This window comes from Equus asinus, chromosome 2 (genome assembly GCF_041296235.1).
Source record: "Equus asinus isolate D_3611 breed Donkey chromosome 2, EquAss-T2T_v2, whole genome shotgun sequence".
Lineage (NCBI taxonomy): Eukaryota > Metazoa > Chordata > Mammalia > Perissodactyla > Equidae > Equus > Equus asinus.
Window position 1 is genome coordinate 4,595,001 of NC_091791.1, and position 18,107 is coordinate 4,613,107.

An 18,107-nucleotide genomic window follows, 5' to 3' on the forward strand; every position below is an offset into this window, starting at 1 on the left:
CTGCTTTCACACACACACACACACACACACACACAAATTGTTTGAAATCACTTTTGAAAAATACCGCGATTTCTTGCTACTTAGGAGCTAACGTGAGAGCTCGCACATCCGCTGTATTACGCATGTAAATGCACGCAGTCCGTAGAGAAACTTGGGGTAGAGCGTCTGTCTGTGTTTGAAAATGTAGGAAAGTTTTTACTGCAATAATTTGAAAGATTTGAAAGGAAACACTCACATCTGCAGCTTGATCCCGATCTAGCAAGCACAATCACCAAGATTTCTCCCTTTCTCTATTGCCAAGGGTCTTCCTTTTTTTTCCCTTTGCCTGCTACAATTAGTATCTATTATTCCTTTCTTGTGTTTTTTATTATGCACTCTCAAGCTCAGTTTGGTGAATCTGGGCCAGCTACGGGCTTGGCAGTGGTCAATTGTGATCTAGCTGGAGTGCTTTGTGAATGTGCAAAAAACACATTGGGGAGGATTTCCTACATGCTGGGTTTCCGTGCATTTAAGTGCAACTTAAGACAGTGATTTGTCTGTAAAAGTAGCTGCACATTTTAAAAATTCGTGGCCACTGATTTCAAATTAATAACTATGACAGGAAGCAAATCCATTAAATGATAATTTTCAAAGACAATAATAAGTATAATTGATCTCTTCAAATATCAATGTTTATGATGTGAGTAATGGTGAAAAGCACGGTTTATTTGTTTCTAATGAAGGACAGCCTAATTTTATTCGGAGAAACGTAAGCATCTAGGCCAGGCAACCGGACGAGTATGAAAGAGACTGTTCTTGTGTGCGTAACGTGACTTCATGGCACTGCCTCTTAAAGTATGTTAAATAATAAATAACTTATTAAAACATGTTCAATGTAATAATGGCCTTTTTCATGAATTGTTGTAAAAGAGAGATTAGGAAAGGAGGGGAAGCAGCCTTCAGGGGAAAATAACGGGAATTTCCAGCAGTCGAGCTGCGTAATGGTTCTATATTTTTTAAATGTGCCTTACTCCATTCATAGTCATTTAAGTGCTTAAATAAGCACAATAAATGTAAATAATTTACTGCTTTGCAAACAGAAAATTGGGCAGAAAAGTAATTTTGAATAGCGAGTTGGCTTGCAATCTTCGATGATTTGGGACCCTGTAAAATGCAACTGACACGGCTGTTCATTAGGCTCGCCGTTATTGAGGCTTCTTCACATTCATTAGCGATTAATGCAGACAGATATTTAACTTAATAAGGTAAGCAAATAAACAAAAAATCGCTTTCTGTGCCTTAAGGTTTTTAGACCCCTAATTGCTTTTGTGCACTAATTATCAAGATTAACACCTTACACTTTTCTGCAAAAAAAAAAAAAAAAATTGCCACCAGGGTATTTTGAAATCTTTTAAGTGGGAAGCGGGAAAGGGTTAAGGATTTTCCTTCCGAAGACAAAATGACCACCCACCAAAATGAGAGACTCCGGCTAAGTTGTGCGTGGATTTTTTAAAATGTTAGCTGCGCGGAGGAGCCACACACATCTGTGCGGCGAGAATAGAGCCTGAATGGAATTCTAAGCCAGGAAACGAAGGCTTCTGTCACGCCGGTAAATCAGACTTCAAGACAGAGTGGTGGACTGTGGCTTGACTCCCACCTCATGTCTCCAGCTACATTTTTGAAGCAGCGTTCGCCAAAGATTCACTGTTTTACCTTTATATTTAAAAATCGATATTAACTTAAGATTGTATGTAGTTATCAACACTTTGTAATTAGTGACAAACCACTTGCAGGTCCTTTAATATTTACTGTAATAATATTATTCATACTGGAGTCATTCAGTATTCATGTGGATATAATACGTAATTCCATTGTAATTTAGCATTAATTAATGTCCACTTATTTCAGCATATTATAGTATAGGAAACAATTTCTGATAAGAGACGCCAGTGTAATTTAAGGATGAATCTGACTGTAATTTGAATAATGAGATGCATTGCCTCGTGTCTCCGTGCCTCTGTCCCCACCCTCATTCCCTGCATGCATGTGAGCCCAGAGGACTCTTACACACGCCACGCACATGCACACACGTGCACTCATTGTGTGTGTGGAGCAGAATAGGTATTTGTAAAGCAAACATTAGTTTAAAGTGTTTGGAATCACTTTCTAGACCTCACTTGCCAATGTTAATTCTCAGAGCTTTCTATTGCCACTGCAATACCCACACAAATTGCTGATTCCATATCTCTTCTAAAAAAAAAAATTGTTGTAAGACAGTTGTCCTTTAATATAGAGGCAACTATTTTTAAAGTGACAATTACAAAGGGAGTTTAAAAATAAAAGAAAATATCCATTCATCTATCTGTCTGCCTATCTATCTATCTATCTATCTATCTGATCGTTTTGCCTACCCACCTATTAGGAACAAACTTAAAACTGACCCTCCTGAGAAGGCCCATCCAGGAAAGCTAAGTGGTGAAGGTGCTGGAGTCGGCCCTGGCTGCCGGCTCTGAGGGGCTGGCCGACTGCTGTGCTCCTGGAGTAAGTCTTCGGCTTCGGATCGCTAATTGCTACTTGCTGGTCTTGTAAAAAGTCATGAAGCTCTACCGCCACTCTGACTTGAACTTGATACCATATTTCACTTGTGCTTGTAGCATTAGGGGATTTAAAACCTCCTTTTCCTTTAATTCTTTTCTTTCTTTAATGGGTGACTGGATAAATTCAGTGGTGGATTTTTGTGACACTAAAACAGCAGATAAGTCTATGATGCACTCTCGCTATGTGGTTTAAAAATCCCTCACCATATGTTTTCTCACTGGAATGCCTCGTCTTGCAAAATTACAGGAACCGAAGCTTAAAAACACAATTAGGTAGTTTAAAATGAAGTATTAAAGAAATACCACATATATTCAGATGCCTGCAATGTTTTCTTCCTCTCTCCTTTTTTGGTTTTGTTTTGTTCTTGGAGTACTCAAAAAGCCTCTACTGTATTTGATTTTTATACTAATCATGCTCCATATTTTTTGGATTATGTTATATAGGCTGTGGTTAAATTATAAATGAAAGAGTGAACTACCAGACTTCTTGTCATAACAGCAGCTTTTATGTTGTTACAGAAAATGCAAAGAAAAAAAAGGCGTTTTGCGTTGAAGGGTCCCCTCGCTTATTTGGTGCTGCTTAATGTATATAGGCAGACAAGGAAAGCAATTTGTAGAAATGTTTTTTGCAGTATTTTGAAAATTACAGCACCCTCTCCATCCTCGGAGGGGAGAAATGAAAGAAAACTAAATACACAATGCATAAATCTAGCCGTATGCTGACTTCTCTCCCCTTTCCCCTGCTTTACGTGCTCCTTCCTACGAAACACGCACACTGCACACACTCACACACACACACGCACGCACACAGAGCCTGCCTCAAGTTCAATTTCTTACCAAGTTATAAGCCAAATGAACTATTTCATGTGGTAGCAACCTAAAACCATCTTCCGCAATTCCAAGCGCTTTCTTCTTCTGTTGTTGAAAAAGGAGGAAAAGGCAACAAAAAGCCAGCATGACCAGACTATGAGAAAAGGAATCAAGTAACGGCTTGTAATCTCTACACATTTCTGTTTTCCCATTAAACTGATTTCAAATTCACTATACATGAAAACACTGTGAAATATTTTATAGACGTCTTGTATCACACTGCACAGAGTACTTGACTGAAAGGCCACTTTATGTCCTGATGCTAGAGGGCTGGAGCTTTAAGATATAATTTATACTCAGCAAATTGATGAAATATTTTGTTTATAGGCTGTGGCATTTTAAGTCCATTGTAACCGCATCACTTAAAAGACTTTGCTATGGTGTAGGCACGAAGAATAATTTTCTGCATTAAATCCACTGCCATGCTTAACCATTTTGTAAATTTGTCCCCAAACTTCTGCCAACTGGAATGGGGGTAAGAGGTCAGGGAAGCCAGAGGAACCAGGCTGGATTATCTCTTTGCATGAAGTCATTTGTTGGGCTCTTTCTAGTGGAATCGAGATTTCACAGTGTCTACGGGAGTTGCGCAGATGCCTTCCATAAAGAGCAGATCCTATGCAAAAACCAATAGCATAGCTTATGCCCTTCATTTGTGGATAAGTGTATTCTTGAATGTCTGAAAGAATATTTGATGTGGGACTTAAAACAGTGCTGGAAAAATATCTTTGCCTTAATTGCCTTTCACTCTCAGTGATGGGAGCCACTTCGCCAAGGCAGCGGGCGGGTACTAAGGGAGCACAAACCGTCGTGTCCTTCATGCTCTGCATGGTAGGTTGGGCTCCCTTGCTCCCCTGTAACCAGCCTTGAGGACTGGTTTTTTTTTTTTGGCTTCATTGGATGAACTGTCTTCCCGAGATAACAAATCTTCCTTTGCAGCACTTGGCGGAGTTTGGTTAGGGGCTACCTCTGAGCAACATGAACTTGGCCTTGCTGGTGTCTTACGCTGATACCTTCGCTCCTGTTAGGAATCAGGGTGCTCGGGAAACAGCCCGGAGCCATACAGCTGATTATTTCACCAAATTTGCATCTTTTCAACAGTAATGGGGATGGCTTCCACAAATGCTCCCGGGCTCTAAATAGATGTTAAGTGGTTGTTTCTAGTTCCTTCCTTCTCTGCTCCCTGGAGAGCCACTTTCCATCCCACCCACTCCCAGCCTTGTGCAGAGCCCGCTGGCGACCACGGCCTGCCCAGGCCTGGCAGCCTGTCCCTGAGGCCACCAGCAGCTTGTTGTCCTGGCTGGGGTCCTTCTGGGAAGCCCAGGCACCGAGGCTGAGCTGCCTCCCTGTGGCCCCACATCCAGGCTGCAGAAAGCAGAGCGCAGTGAGTCCTCGGTGCTGCTGGGCCGCTGCACACACCAGGCCTGCGGGTGTCCCACCAGGGGACATCTGCCACCCGGAGCACAGGCAGGCCAAGCAGGGAAGTAGGGCTTGAAGAGAGGTGGGGTGGAGAAAGCGATGCGGGCCCCCTGGGGGATAGGGGTGCTGAGAGCCTCAGATGCCATAGGTGTCAGCGAGGGGCAGGGCAGGAATGAGAGCAGCTCCCAGGGAGGGGGCAGAGAGCTATGCCCCAGAGCCAGGTTTCCACTCATAGAGGTAGCTGGACCAAGGGGAGCCGGTTGTCCCAGAGCAAATAGTTTTTTCTAATGAAGTTTTCCTTGTTTTGTTTTTTGGGGGTTTTTTTTTTTGGTTTGTTTTTGGTGAGGAAGATTCACCCTGAGCTAACATCTGTTGCCAATCTTCCTCTTGTTTTGCTTGATGAAGATTAGCCCTCAGCTACCATCTATGCCAATCTTCCTCTATTTTGTATGTGGGACACCTCCACAGCATGGCTGATGAGTGGTGTAGGTCTGTGCCTGGGATCCAAACAGGTAAACCCAGGCTGCTGAAGTGGAGGGCACCAAACTTAACCACTACGCCATGGGGCCGGCCCCTTAATGTGGTTTTGATTAAAGATAGGATAAAGTTTTGGGTGTTGAGAATGTACCAGAAGTTTGTTCTAATTTTTTAGAGCCCTTCTGCCAGCCCCTGGGTATCAGCTCTCCCACAACTGCATGGTGTCCAGTGGGTCAGACCTGCTGGACTCTGAGTGCACCCAGGACTTGTTCAGAGGGCCAAACTGGCAGCCCTTGGCCCCCAGGGGCTCTTGGTGGGGGGGTGGCTGGCTTTCCAGGTGAGAATGTTTTGATGGGCCGGCCCTACTCTCTATAGCTGCCTGGGACAATGGAAAAGTGAAGTGTCCACAAGCAGTCCCCAGCCCCTCCATGGCCCCAGCACCTCTCTGTCTCACAGAGGGGTCTGCACAGAGCTGAGGGTGCCCCCACTCCCCTCCCCCAGGACCTGCCAGGTTCTGTAAAACTCTGGAGGGATGTGCACTTCTGGGACCCACTTTAGCATCTGCCATCTCTGCAGGGTGGGATGAAGGTTCGGACCAGCTGAGCTTCTCCAGCAGGCATGTCTCAGAGCCTTGTAAGTGCCGGTAGACACCGCCCTGCAATTCCTGAGACTGTCCGTCCTAGGATGCTTGCATTTAGGGCTTGTGTGAGCCTGGTTTCCTGTTTTCTGCTCTGAGATGCTACAGAAAGTTCTTTCTGAACCATGCCTGGAAAAGAACATTTTTTATTGACATAAACCATAGCACCTGAGTTGCTTTCCTTTAAAATAATGCCCAGTGTATCAATTCTTCAGCTCCAGATGGATTAAAAGCCACGATGCTCTTAATTTTCCTGTAGAGCTGATTTATGACAAAATCCATTTTCTCAAAATACAACTTTTTCTATTTTCAGTATATGCAAATGTTTAGACTTTAAATTTCAAAAATCTGCTAAATAAAATTGGATTTATTTTCTCTTCATGGTCCATTTCGGTCCAAATCAAGGACAGCAGCCAACATATTCAAAGGACTTTACAAATGGAAAACCCGAATCAACCTTTTCCAAATTTCGTGTTTGTTTTTTAATGATATAACTCAAAGGCTTAAGGACATCTTTCATTATAGAAAATCTGAAATGAGGGATTGAGTCCAATCTTTTTCTCTGGAAGGCACATCTTACTTTATAGGCTTTATCTCATTACTGAAGGAGGAGAACGGGAGGAAAGAATATAAGGAGACCCATTTCCTTGTTGGAACAACAGAGGGGCAATTTGAGGAGAAAACCAGAGTAGACAGAATAGTCTCTTATTAATAAAACCCAGTCCTGTGACGTGCTGAGCGAGGCCAGCTCAGTGCAGGAGCCACAGCGAAGGTGCCTCGGACTGAGTGAGCGTGAGGCATTGGGTCTCAGGACGGACTCGAGGTGTCTTTTAGGTGTGAAGTCCTGATGCTACAGCAGGAAGTCTGCCATCTGAAAAAATACAAAATAATAACCACTGTCACCATGGAAGACGTTGGATTCTTGGATTTCCTGGTTTCGCCATATAGATTGCTTGATTGCTGAGCACGATTAACTTAATTTCATAACTATGAACTGAATAGGAACGGATTGCTAATGATCTTCAACTTTCATCAGGAAATTGTGAAACTCCCCCTGAACCCCCCAAACAAAAACAAAACCCCTGGCTGTCCCGGACCAGCCCCGCTGGGGACCCTTTGCTGTCTGTGTTTCTTTACCTGTCTGTGGTTGATTCTACAACGAGCCCCCTTCACTCACCTTGAATAAAATATTATGCACAAAGTTTAATAGCTCCAGGACAGTTCCTTTCATATGTGTCTTAAAATTCTCCTTTCATTTTATGTTAGTATACTTCCACGCACCAATATAAAAGCCATGTCAGCAGACAAACCAAAATTAGAAAAAAACACCTATTCTTCTGTTAATAAGAGTAAGATTATTAGTTATTTTCCTATTTACAAAGTAGATTTTACTTAACATACAAATAAAAATTAAACATATAAATAAATTAAATATGCTCTTGGTTTAGTTTATTTAAGGGACAGTCATACATATATACACTTTTTATTTGTCACATTTTTATCTTTGTGTTTTTTTCTTCTTTATGCTTCTGTGAAACATATGTTGATACATTGTGTATTTACAGTGTAGGCACATATGCATACAATTCTGTTTATTTGCTGGTGTGCTTAGATGTAATAGGACAAAAATATCATTGTCCTAGAAAGCTTACAGTATTCCAGGAAGAAAAATCCATTAGAAATTTTATTTTTTCAGATGTGCCCCCATTCTCCTCCAAGTTGCAGTTTTTGACTTACCCTCCCCCCCCCGCCCCGTTAACTTCTCTGAGAACCCCATTACTTTGTCCACACTCATGCTCTGACCTGGGCCACTCGGAGATTTTCGAGATGAAGTCATTGCTGGTTTGAGTTACTGGAGAGACATTAATTTGTCCAGCTGGGCTGGCTCAACAGCCGTCCCGGCACTCGGCCTGACAGCCACCCTCGGTGAGAAATCGGACAGGAAGGAAGGGGTGTGCGGAAGGGAGAGAGCGCTCAGATGGGGGAAGTGGGGACCAGAGACCGCAGACTGGTCCTTGCAAATGTGACCGAGAGGAATGAGATGAGCTCGTGAGTCCTGCAAGGTCTTTATGAAAAATGCCCTTCTTTAAAACTACAATTTTAATGAAAAGTCCTCAGAAATGATCAGTTACTATATGATCAAGTGGACAACAAAATATATATGTGTATATGTCAATATGTATATTTGATAAATATATACAATATATACATTGAGATATATTATATAATATAAAGTATTGTGTGTTTTCAGGGTCTGTTACTCTGAGACCTGCAAGGCTGTCTGTTTGTGAAAACAGAGTGGGCCATGTACTTGTCTTCACATTGCTCAAGGAGGGCCGTCTCCTCAGTCACCTTTGTGTAGGAGTTCACAGGCCCCTACGGCCAACACCTGGAGGAGATGAAGGTGGGGAAGAGATTGGCCCCTCCCGCACAGGTCACATCATGTCTGTGGCCTCTCCGCCCACACAGTTACCACATCACATCCAGATGTCCAAAAACATTTTTTGAGAACTCTATGAAATTTGATAGAACGTGAAATGTGATAGGATCTGAACTCAGTGACATAAACTGTAAAATAGCCCAAAGTTCTATATGTGAAAAGGCAGCCGTTTTCCCGGTTGGTTAACTCCCGAGTGCTGAGGGGTCTCACTTGGGGATCTGCCACCACCTCTGCCTGGACCCTCCTTTCTTTTTCTCCAAAGCATTTTTCCCCTCAAAGAGGGGCCTCTTCTCCCAAAAGCTTCCTGAAAAAGGCATTTATTATTCCTTGCTATGAAAATTGCAGAGTCTGGTGACTTTTCCATGGACACAGAATTCATTAATAGCAGAAAGAGTTCTCAAATATTTTTGCCTCTGAGACAAGTGCTTTTACTGCCACACGACAGGAGGAAGTGTCCCTGTGGCCCATACACCTGTCCAGCCTCACCTGAGCTTGTCCCCCACTGCAGGGTCGGGGGCTGGGGGAGAGGGAAGAAGTGGGGGCTTGCTACTCATTTCCCGGTCTGTGTCCCCTCGAAGCTGGGAGCTCCCGGAGGGCAGGCCTGAGCTCTTTCACCTTTAGTGTCTCATATCAGTGGTTGACTTAACTTTTGCTGAAAAACTGCAGATTGTCATACTTTGTAAATTTACAGATTCAGAGGAAGCAGAAGTTTGGGGTAAGGACGTTCTTGGATATTATAGATGAGTCTCTTTCATGAGAATGGGAAAACGTGCAACTCGCGAAGCAGTGGTGTTTGGGGAGGGAGAACTGGACGCCTCCAGGGTCCCCTGCAGGCTGTTTGAAGACAGGGCCGATGTATAAGGACCCAGAGCAGCCAGGGGCAGGCTGTTCCTTTCCTTCATGGGAGGGGGAAAGCCTGTGGACAGAGACTAGTCAATAATCAGATCACAGCGACCATTGCCCTCAAGGTCCAGTCCCAGCTGTCACTAACCCTGGGGGAAAGCGCAGGCGCCCTTCACCTGTGCCTCAGCTTCCTCCTGTTAACAGGAGAGAGTTAAACTAAGACAGACCTCTCCAGTCACATGGCCTCTGATTTATACCCCGTTAAGGAAAGAAAACAGAGCATTTGCTGCCAGTTTAGCAACACTAATGCTGATGGGTTTTTTTCCCCTTCAGTCTTACATTAACAAAGGGCTTCCTTTTTTAAAAATCATATTACAAGAGTAGTTCATGCCCATTGTAGAATTTTAAAAATGTAGAAGATTATTTTAAAAATTATAATTGGCCCTAAACTCATCGCCTTTTGTTAACATTTTGGTAATTTAGCCTATTTTTGCTTATACACAATATATTGAAATCTTTCTGTACGTACAATTTTATATACTGTCCTTTGCACTTAACGTTCTGTCGTAAACCCTTCCTTATTTTGCATCCAAAAATCTTTGTGAACATCTTTCATAATGGCAAATATTCTTACAAATGGATTTCACATAGCTTGCTGAACTGATTCTTTATTAGTCGATGTCCAGGTCTTTTTCTTTGCGATTAGCTATAACCCTGTGTTGAGCATGTTTATGTATAAAGCTTGCTGCACATATATGATTGTTTCTTTGTGGTAGATTTCAAGAAACTGAATTTCTGAATGTGAGGTTTTGGTAGAACCGCTTCCGAAAGACTGCCTGACTACCTCTCACCAGCAGCCCGGAGACGGTGAGGCTGGCTTTCCGTGTGGGACATTTCCTTTTTATTTTCTTGCCTATCAAAAATAGCAGGTACTTGCAAATGATAGCATTGTTTAATTTGAAATCTTTTTGTTGGTTGCGGCATCAGACATTTTTTTTCCTGCGAATGTGAGCCATTTGTTTTCCTTCTATGAATTGTCAGTTTTGTTTTCAGAGGAATGGATCTTTTAGAAATTCCAGGATTCAGTACACATGCTTGGGTTTCATAATATGCCACTTGAGAAATTACTCTAATAGCCAACTGGTATTATTAAATAGAATGGCGGAAGTGTCCACCTGAAAAATCCACAGAAGTCAAGAATGAAGCAGAGTTCTCCTTTTCTTCCTGCTTTTTGTTTCAACCAAATCGCTTCCATCGCTTCTGCTTTTGAAAAAACATTAAGAATGCACCATCGCCCTTATGGCTTTACAGGCGGAAGGAAGAGGAATAATAACACCCAGTTTTACCAAATAAATATTCCCAATTTTCCACAGTGGGGTAACCTAATTATTACCATTTATATGTTAACATCGTTAACCACTTCACTGCCAAAACTATTTTAACTACAGTTTTCTTAAAACTATATTATAGTTTAACTATAGTCACTAGAGTGACTATTTTAACTAGAAAAACCGTGTGCTCTAGCACTTAGAAAGGGTATGCCATAGAAGCGAGACTTACAGCAGTGAAGATTGTTACTCAGAGAGCTAAGACCCTTCTGAGGTTGCTCAAGAAGAAAGGTGCGCTGGATGCTTGCAATGCTACTAGTTGGAGGTGTTGGTCTTCCACAACAGGACTGCAGTTTGTTGAGTTTCTATAAAATCTTAGTGACAGATTCTGAAAATCTTACCTTGAAAATAAGTATATTTGGTGCTCGTGTTATTATCCAATGATACAAAATATATTTTCAAGGTAGAACTGAATAGTTTGAACGAAAGTCCCACCTCGCTCTCTGCGTTGATCTTCCTCCTCTCGGCAGTGGGGAAACACTGCTTTCAAAGGGCGTTTTTCAGCTCATTCGTGAGAAATAGCTGAGTTCCACCCATTGTCCAGATTCACTATTTTTCTAGGACCAAGATATCTAAATAAGAAATTAAGGCATAATTGTGTTTGAATTGAGAACATAAATAGCATTTTTTTTTCTGTAGCTGTCACAGAGTTTCTGAAGACATTCCAGCTGACCTTGACATTGCTTTGGCTGCCGATGGAAAACCAAATAAAATAGGCGTTTAAAGGGTTGGAACTCAAAGTTATATTGTGTTTCAAAAATCATTTTAATTTGACTCTCTTTGTTGATACCCTGTATCATTTCCAGTTTGAGAGATTAAGAAAACGGGAGAGTCAGAAAAGCAAGTGATAAATGCCAATTAACTTAATGGGTATATATCCCAAACATCTTGAATTTCTCAAAGATAGTGACCCACGTGCCTAATGTTTTATTGGGCCCCAGAAGATCCAAATTGGCATCTATAAAGAAAAGATTTCTGTTTTCATATTATCCCATTCCAAGCAACATGCAATTATTGTCATTTTAATTTGCGGTTTTGGACTTCAGTCTGTGAAGTGCTTCCTAGATGAAGTTTGCAGCTGAATAATAAATAAATGAATTGCCAATAACTTCGAAATGGTGTAACAGCACCTCCTTTCTATTGTCAATCATTTTTAGCACAAACTTCTGTGGTTGGAGTGTCATAATGAGTACATGCCGACTGCGTGGAGAGCTTGAAGTTCTTGTAGTGGAATCTTAAATGAGAAGATGCCCATTTCAGGTGTTATATCGAAGGGTTCTGGGCTTAGCAAACTTATAGTTGTCATACAGCACGTGCACACACATACACACACGCTCACACTCACACCCTCACACACATACACCAAGACCAAAGGCAAGAAGAAAAGAAACTACAAAGCATGCCGTGAAAGCACATGAACTACTAATACATCAGAGATACGCTTTAAAAATTCTTATTTTACACATTTATATATAACACTGTAAAGAAAACTATCCACATTTGCTTCACGGTCTTTCTTCAAATTGTGAAAATGATAAATTGCAGTGTCAATTTAAAACCTTTAGGATTAAATTTTAATACGTATGTTAAAACTAATGACTCCTCCCTTCTCCCATCCCCCTCCCCCCAAGTTTTTTCTTGTGGATTTCAGAAAAGCATGTTTTCCACTATTCCACCTGTGCTCTCTCTTTCTTATTATGAGTCTCTAGTTCTTTCCTAATTATGGGGCTACAAGTTATTTTCTCTAGTTTCAAATTAAAGAAGCAAACAAGTAATCTGGGGTAAAAAGCACAGTTCCAACTTCAGGGAAAAAATGAGTATGTGTTTAATTTGTCTTTCGGTGCGCAGCTGTACAGCCCTGGTCTAATAGAAGGGTTGAGATAGGACGGCCCCTCCACCTTGCCTCGCTGTAATGCAATTTGGCTTCATTAAATTACTGGAGGGCCAGTTACTTAAGCAGAATATTGATTTTCAGTCTGGCCTGTGTTTAACATAATTCTGCGTAGGCAACAGCTAATTCTGCATTTGAATCTAACACCCTAATGGAATTATAAGATGCTGCTTGACCATAGGCAAACTCTCAGCCACCCTGGGCCCTACACCTGGGCAGCCTCTCTAAGGCCCAGGGACTGAGCTGGCCTCTACCCCTCCCTGATGGGGGTCTCTGTGCTGCCGTGGTGCCCCTGCAACTCTGTCCTTTCACCGAGGATCTGGTTTGGGGGGCTAGGGAGGGTGGGCAGTGGCATCACACATTTTTCATGCAGCTTGTACTCCTGGGCCTAAATAGATACTTATGGATACAACTCTTAGACTTGGTTAGGTTTCTTTGTGCTTCTGATAAATAAAAATGAGGCTTGTCTTCAATTTCAATCTTACTTAACATAGGCCTTAGACTTCCACATTTTTGGTGAAAAATTTTAGGTGAAAATCAAGCATTACTTAACGGCATATGTTATTTGTTGGTAATTATGAACGCAAACTTTTAAAAAAATGTAATTCAGATATCTGTTATTTTATTTTATTATGTTGCATCACAGTTTTACAAAAGAGAATTTTTTTTCCTTAAATTTGGAAGCAAAGATACGTGGGATTTGAAGTTGTCCTCTCAGCCTGGGAGGAGCTTGCTCATTAGAAGGACCTCATTGAAATGCGTGCTTGTTGTATCTGTATGGAAGGAAAGTGAGCAGGTGAGATGGCAACAAAAGGGAGAGGCCACAGGGCAATGCCTGTGTCCCAGCAGCTGAGATGCAGGCTCAACGTCCTTGCTCTCATTTCAAGGAAGGGACAGATCTTGGGTCAGGTGCCATGCCAGGACTCACCACGTCCATCACTCTGTATGGGCTTGCTTTGTCCAAGAAGACTGGCATCTGTGTCTGATCTAGAGCCTTCTACCCCAATTCTACTGACTCCGGAAGGGCTTATGGTGAGACCTGAGCGGCTGGAGCAGGAGAACTAAGGAGACCCTTCAAGTGACTGGGTGTGGAAGAACGGCTGTGTCCTCTGAGGGTGTGTGTGACGTTGGTTATAGGGGAGCTCAGCAGGGGTGAAGCCAGATCAGGGCTGAGATGCAGAGGCCCAGGGGAGGCCTGTTGATTGGAACAACTGTGTCTGATGCATGTCCATCTGCCTTTGATCAGCTGTGACTGAGGGACCCTTCTCCTGGTTTTGGTTAAACTCAACCAGACATAGAGTTTTTCCAGGAGTACCTTTGGTTCTCCACACCTTCTCTGTCTTAGCATGAAAATATGCTAAATGACAAGTCACTGGGCTGAAAATCTTAGGTGTCTGCCTGGTTCTTTACCACAGTGGGGAAATGGGTGTGGTCACTGGAGTCAGGGAAGGCAGACAGCTCTGATAGGGTTCACTTGGCAGGTTTTCTCCAATGCCCAGTGATTCTGGAGGGGCTTCAAAGTCCTTGACCCACCTTCCCTCACACAGGCTTGCCAATCAGAGTACCTTACTCCAGGGGCGCAGGTATGGACTTGCCTGGCTGGGTCCCTTGCTCCTCTGGGTGAGAGTTCTGTCTGAGGTTGGAGGAAGGTCACAGTAGGGCAGGTCCCCCCCATTTCTTTGGGACCTGAGGGGCATGTAGCCTGCAGCAACTGGCGTCCATCAGAGGATGGACCCAAATGCAGAACAGCTGATTCTAAGAGACAAACAAAGAGAGAGAGAGAGAAAGCCATTTGTTTTCCCATATTTCCCAGGTGTGGAACCCAATAAATCTATGTCTTTGCTTAAGTTAAAGTTGGGGTTCTATACTTGAAATTAGCTACGTCCTGACAGAAACACCTTCGATCTGCTCTTAGGATGAATTAAATATATGCAAAAACTTAGTGCTTCTCCCCCATCCATACCAGGTCAGCATCCCGCTTTCGGTCTGCAGAATCAAGCTGAAACTTAATAAAGAAAGTATTAGTAAAACAAAGACACCAACAAACACACCACAAAACCAAGTACTGAGGGCAGCAATGAACAAATGCTTTCGTATTTATGCCTCGGGAAAGCTTCCTCTTTATAATGAATTACATTGGTATAGAGCTGGTTGATTAAATTTATGCCCTCGTTTTATCCTCAGAACAACTTTCCCTCTGTGGTCAGTTCTTATTTTTAGTGCACAGATGATAGGATTGTAGTGTAATGAGGAGAAGTGATCCAGCTAGTAAGAGCAGAGCTAGGATTTGAACTAGAATTTCCTATTGGTGAATTAAATTCTCTTTCAATTGCCTCAAGCTTTATTTTTCCATGTAGAATCCCATATACTCCTGTTTTGGGTTTTTAAACTGTGATCTAGATGAGGTGTCAATTTTATCTCCTCTAAAACATTTCTCAATCAGGCCCACAAATTCATTGACATTGTAATTAATGTGTGTCTTAGGCTGTTTGAGCTGCTGGAACAAAATGCCATGGACTGCATAATTTACAAACAATAGAGCTTTATGTCTTACATTTCTGGGGGCTAGGAAGTCCAAGATCAAGGTGCCAGCATGGTCACATCCTGGTAAGAGCCCTCTTCCAGGTTCATAGCTGGCACCTTCTTGTTGTGTCCACACGTGATAGAAAGGGCTAGGGAGCTCTGTGGGGCATCTTTCTTTAAGAGCATTAATCCTATTCATGAGAGCTCCAGCCCCACAACCTAAGCACCTCCCAAATACCACCATCTTTGAGGGTTAGGATTTCAACATATGAATTTTGGGGGATAAACACATTGAGACCATAACAATGCAGTAACATGAAGTAATAATTAACACAAGGTGTTTTCTTACCAACCATGACTCTGCGCCATTATTAACCAGGAAGCATGTTTCTATAAGTGCGGGTGGAATTGGGTGGTTGGTGGATAAGTGGAGACAGCAGAGAAGCCTTTTAAGAGGTTTGGTTATTTATTGGAGCAGAGAGAGAAGCTAGAGTGGGAAGAGGAAATGGACTAAAATGAGGCATATTTTAGGAAGAGAAAGGCTTGACCATGATGATGAGATGGGACATACAGCAAAAGAGAAATGTCAATGGTCTAGAAAGACAGCTCAAAAAGACTGGGGGAAATTGCACAGAGGTGGAGGAGAGGCAAGGGCCCCTCATCAAGGGGCCCTGAGGAGAGGTTTCCATGGCAACGTCCATGGTGCCTCTCTTCCATGCTCTGAGGAGTAAAGCTGGGCCTCCTGTGCCCAAAGAGAATAATAAATTTGAATAAACTACAGAAAATCCTGGTGCTAATTTTCCACCTTCCTCCTCTGTCAACTCTCCGTTACCCAAGTATAAAACACCTTTGTAGAAGAAGACACACTTTATGAAAGAAAAATAGGTAAACACATTTTTCAAATGTGTGCTTAGGTACCATCCACGTTTACCGCACTGGATCCAGCCTTATAGAGAGACTTGCCACCTCATTGCTATCTATTTCATTCATAAATGTTTAACCATTGTGTAGGTCCCCTATGCATCCTATGCTGTATGTTCTTGGGTCATTTTCAATTTTATTTATTTGCTAAATTGATGAAGAAAACTGTACATTGTCTGGGTATGTCTTTCTGAGTGGTTGGAATAAAGAAAAGATTTGTCCTTAGACCAGCTATAGGTAGAAATACAATTTAGAAAACATCCCCTCTGGTAGATTAAGAAAGCTTTAATTGATATTTGGAAAATACCATAGAGAATTCACGCTAGGAACTGGTAAAAATATTTATCCTAAATGTCACTAAATTAAATATCTTTGAATAATAGATGTGCAAGAATTGTAGGTTGTCAATTTGATACAAAATGTCAAAATAACATTTTTCTACCTTTCTGTTTTGCTTTTCATCAAACTCATTTTGAAACAGAGGCAGGCACAAAGGTAAATGTGTTTCATTTTATTCTTTTCTAAAATACTGTTTCCAAACTAAGTGTGGGAGTGAGAACCAATGCAAGCACTGGTGGCTCCCGTTGAATATTCCTACTGCATTGATGTATGGAGGTCTTCTTGCAGGTATCCCATTTGGAAATGGCCAGGACCCTGTTTATTTGAGGCCCTCTGGTAATTTAGGGATTTAGTTTTAAAGGAATTGCTGCAACCGGGATTATGTTCTCGGATGGGCATGCTTAGTTGAGAGTACACATCAATTCAATTCATCCCATCAATTCAATTATTGGGATGATGGTTAAAATGAGATTCCCAGGTCCTGGTCCCAGAGAGTCTGACTCATTTAGTCTAGGTTTAGGCATGGATTTGTTCACTCTTTATAATAATTTAATTGGTTCTAGTTCAAGAGCAGTGCTGTAAGTCATCCTTTTCCTTTAAAGAAAACAGGAAGCAAAGTTTATGTGGATTTCAGTGGGAGGAGAAGGTACATAGCCAGTTATTCAAAGTCCAGGTTTGGATACACCATTAAAATGGGAACTTTCTGACCAGAATTTATTTGCTTTTTATATACTACAACACTTCTTTTCTTTTATAACAGAAAGAATTTCTAAATTTTTGGAAAAAATATTACTAACGTAACAGGAACTAAAAAAATCAAACAATTCAGGAAGGTTCACAATGAACAGAAATTCTCCCGCTGCATTTCTTCTCACCCCTTGTTCAATATTCCATGGGCAATCACTCTTAATGTTTTGCAAATTTTATTTTTGCTTCCTAGTTACGAGCTGCATATATTTACTTTCATTTCTGGATTTATCAACTTTACATGTTGCTTACAAAATGTTTGCTATGAAAGAAGAGGATTCAGTTACATTTTCTCACTCTCCTCTTCTTCCAATTTGTCTAATTCACCATTTTAAGTTCCTCAACTGGTAATTTTTTTAAAAAAAACAGTGTAATTATCTTGTTTTTTTTTTTTTCTCATTGAGAGTGCTTCTTGAGTGCCTACTCACCCTTCCCTCCACCCTCACCCATTCCTCTGCCTCTCTTTTCTCCCACTTCTCAATTTCATTGGTTGTGTTTTTCTTTTATATTATCAAGATTACAGCTTTTATATTCTGATATGGATTCAGTAGTCTTCAGTGAATTTGTTCCAAAAGTGGATTCCAAGATTCCAAAACCAATGAATACCATTTACACTGCTGCGATTCTGGATGTAATGCTCACTGCCGAAATAAAGGTTCTGCTAAAATCACCTTTCCTTTCCGGAATGTCCAACTGGCCCTGAGTAGCTGTGCAAAATGTTACTGACACTCAGTTAAAATTGATTCTCCTTTTTTACCTTCAATAAATTCTCGAGTTTTATGCAAGCTCTGGATTACAGCATCTTACCTACAGATTTGGTTTTTCATGGAGCTCTCCTCCTGAAGCCCTCTGTCCCTTAGTTCTAATCTATACCGTTTGATCTCTGAACCCATTGTGCAGCCATCAGCTTTGAATTTCACTTTACCCTTCCTGGGTTAACCTACTGATTTCTGGTTTCTCTTCTTGGTTTACTTCCTTGTTACATAATTAGATAACTTTCCAAAAATTTTCTGAGGAGCTAGGCTTTCTGTGTTCTTAC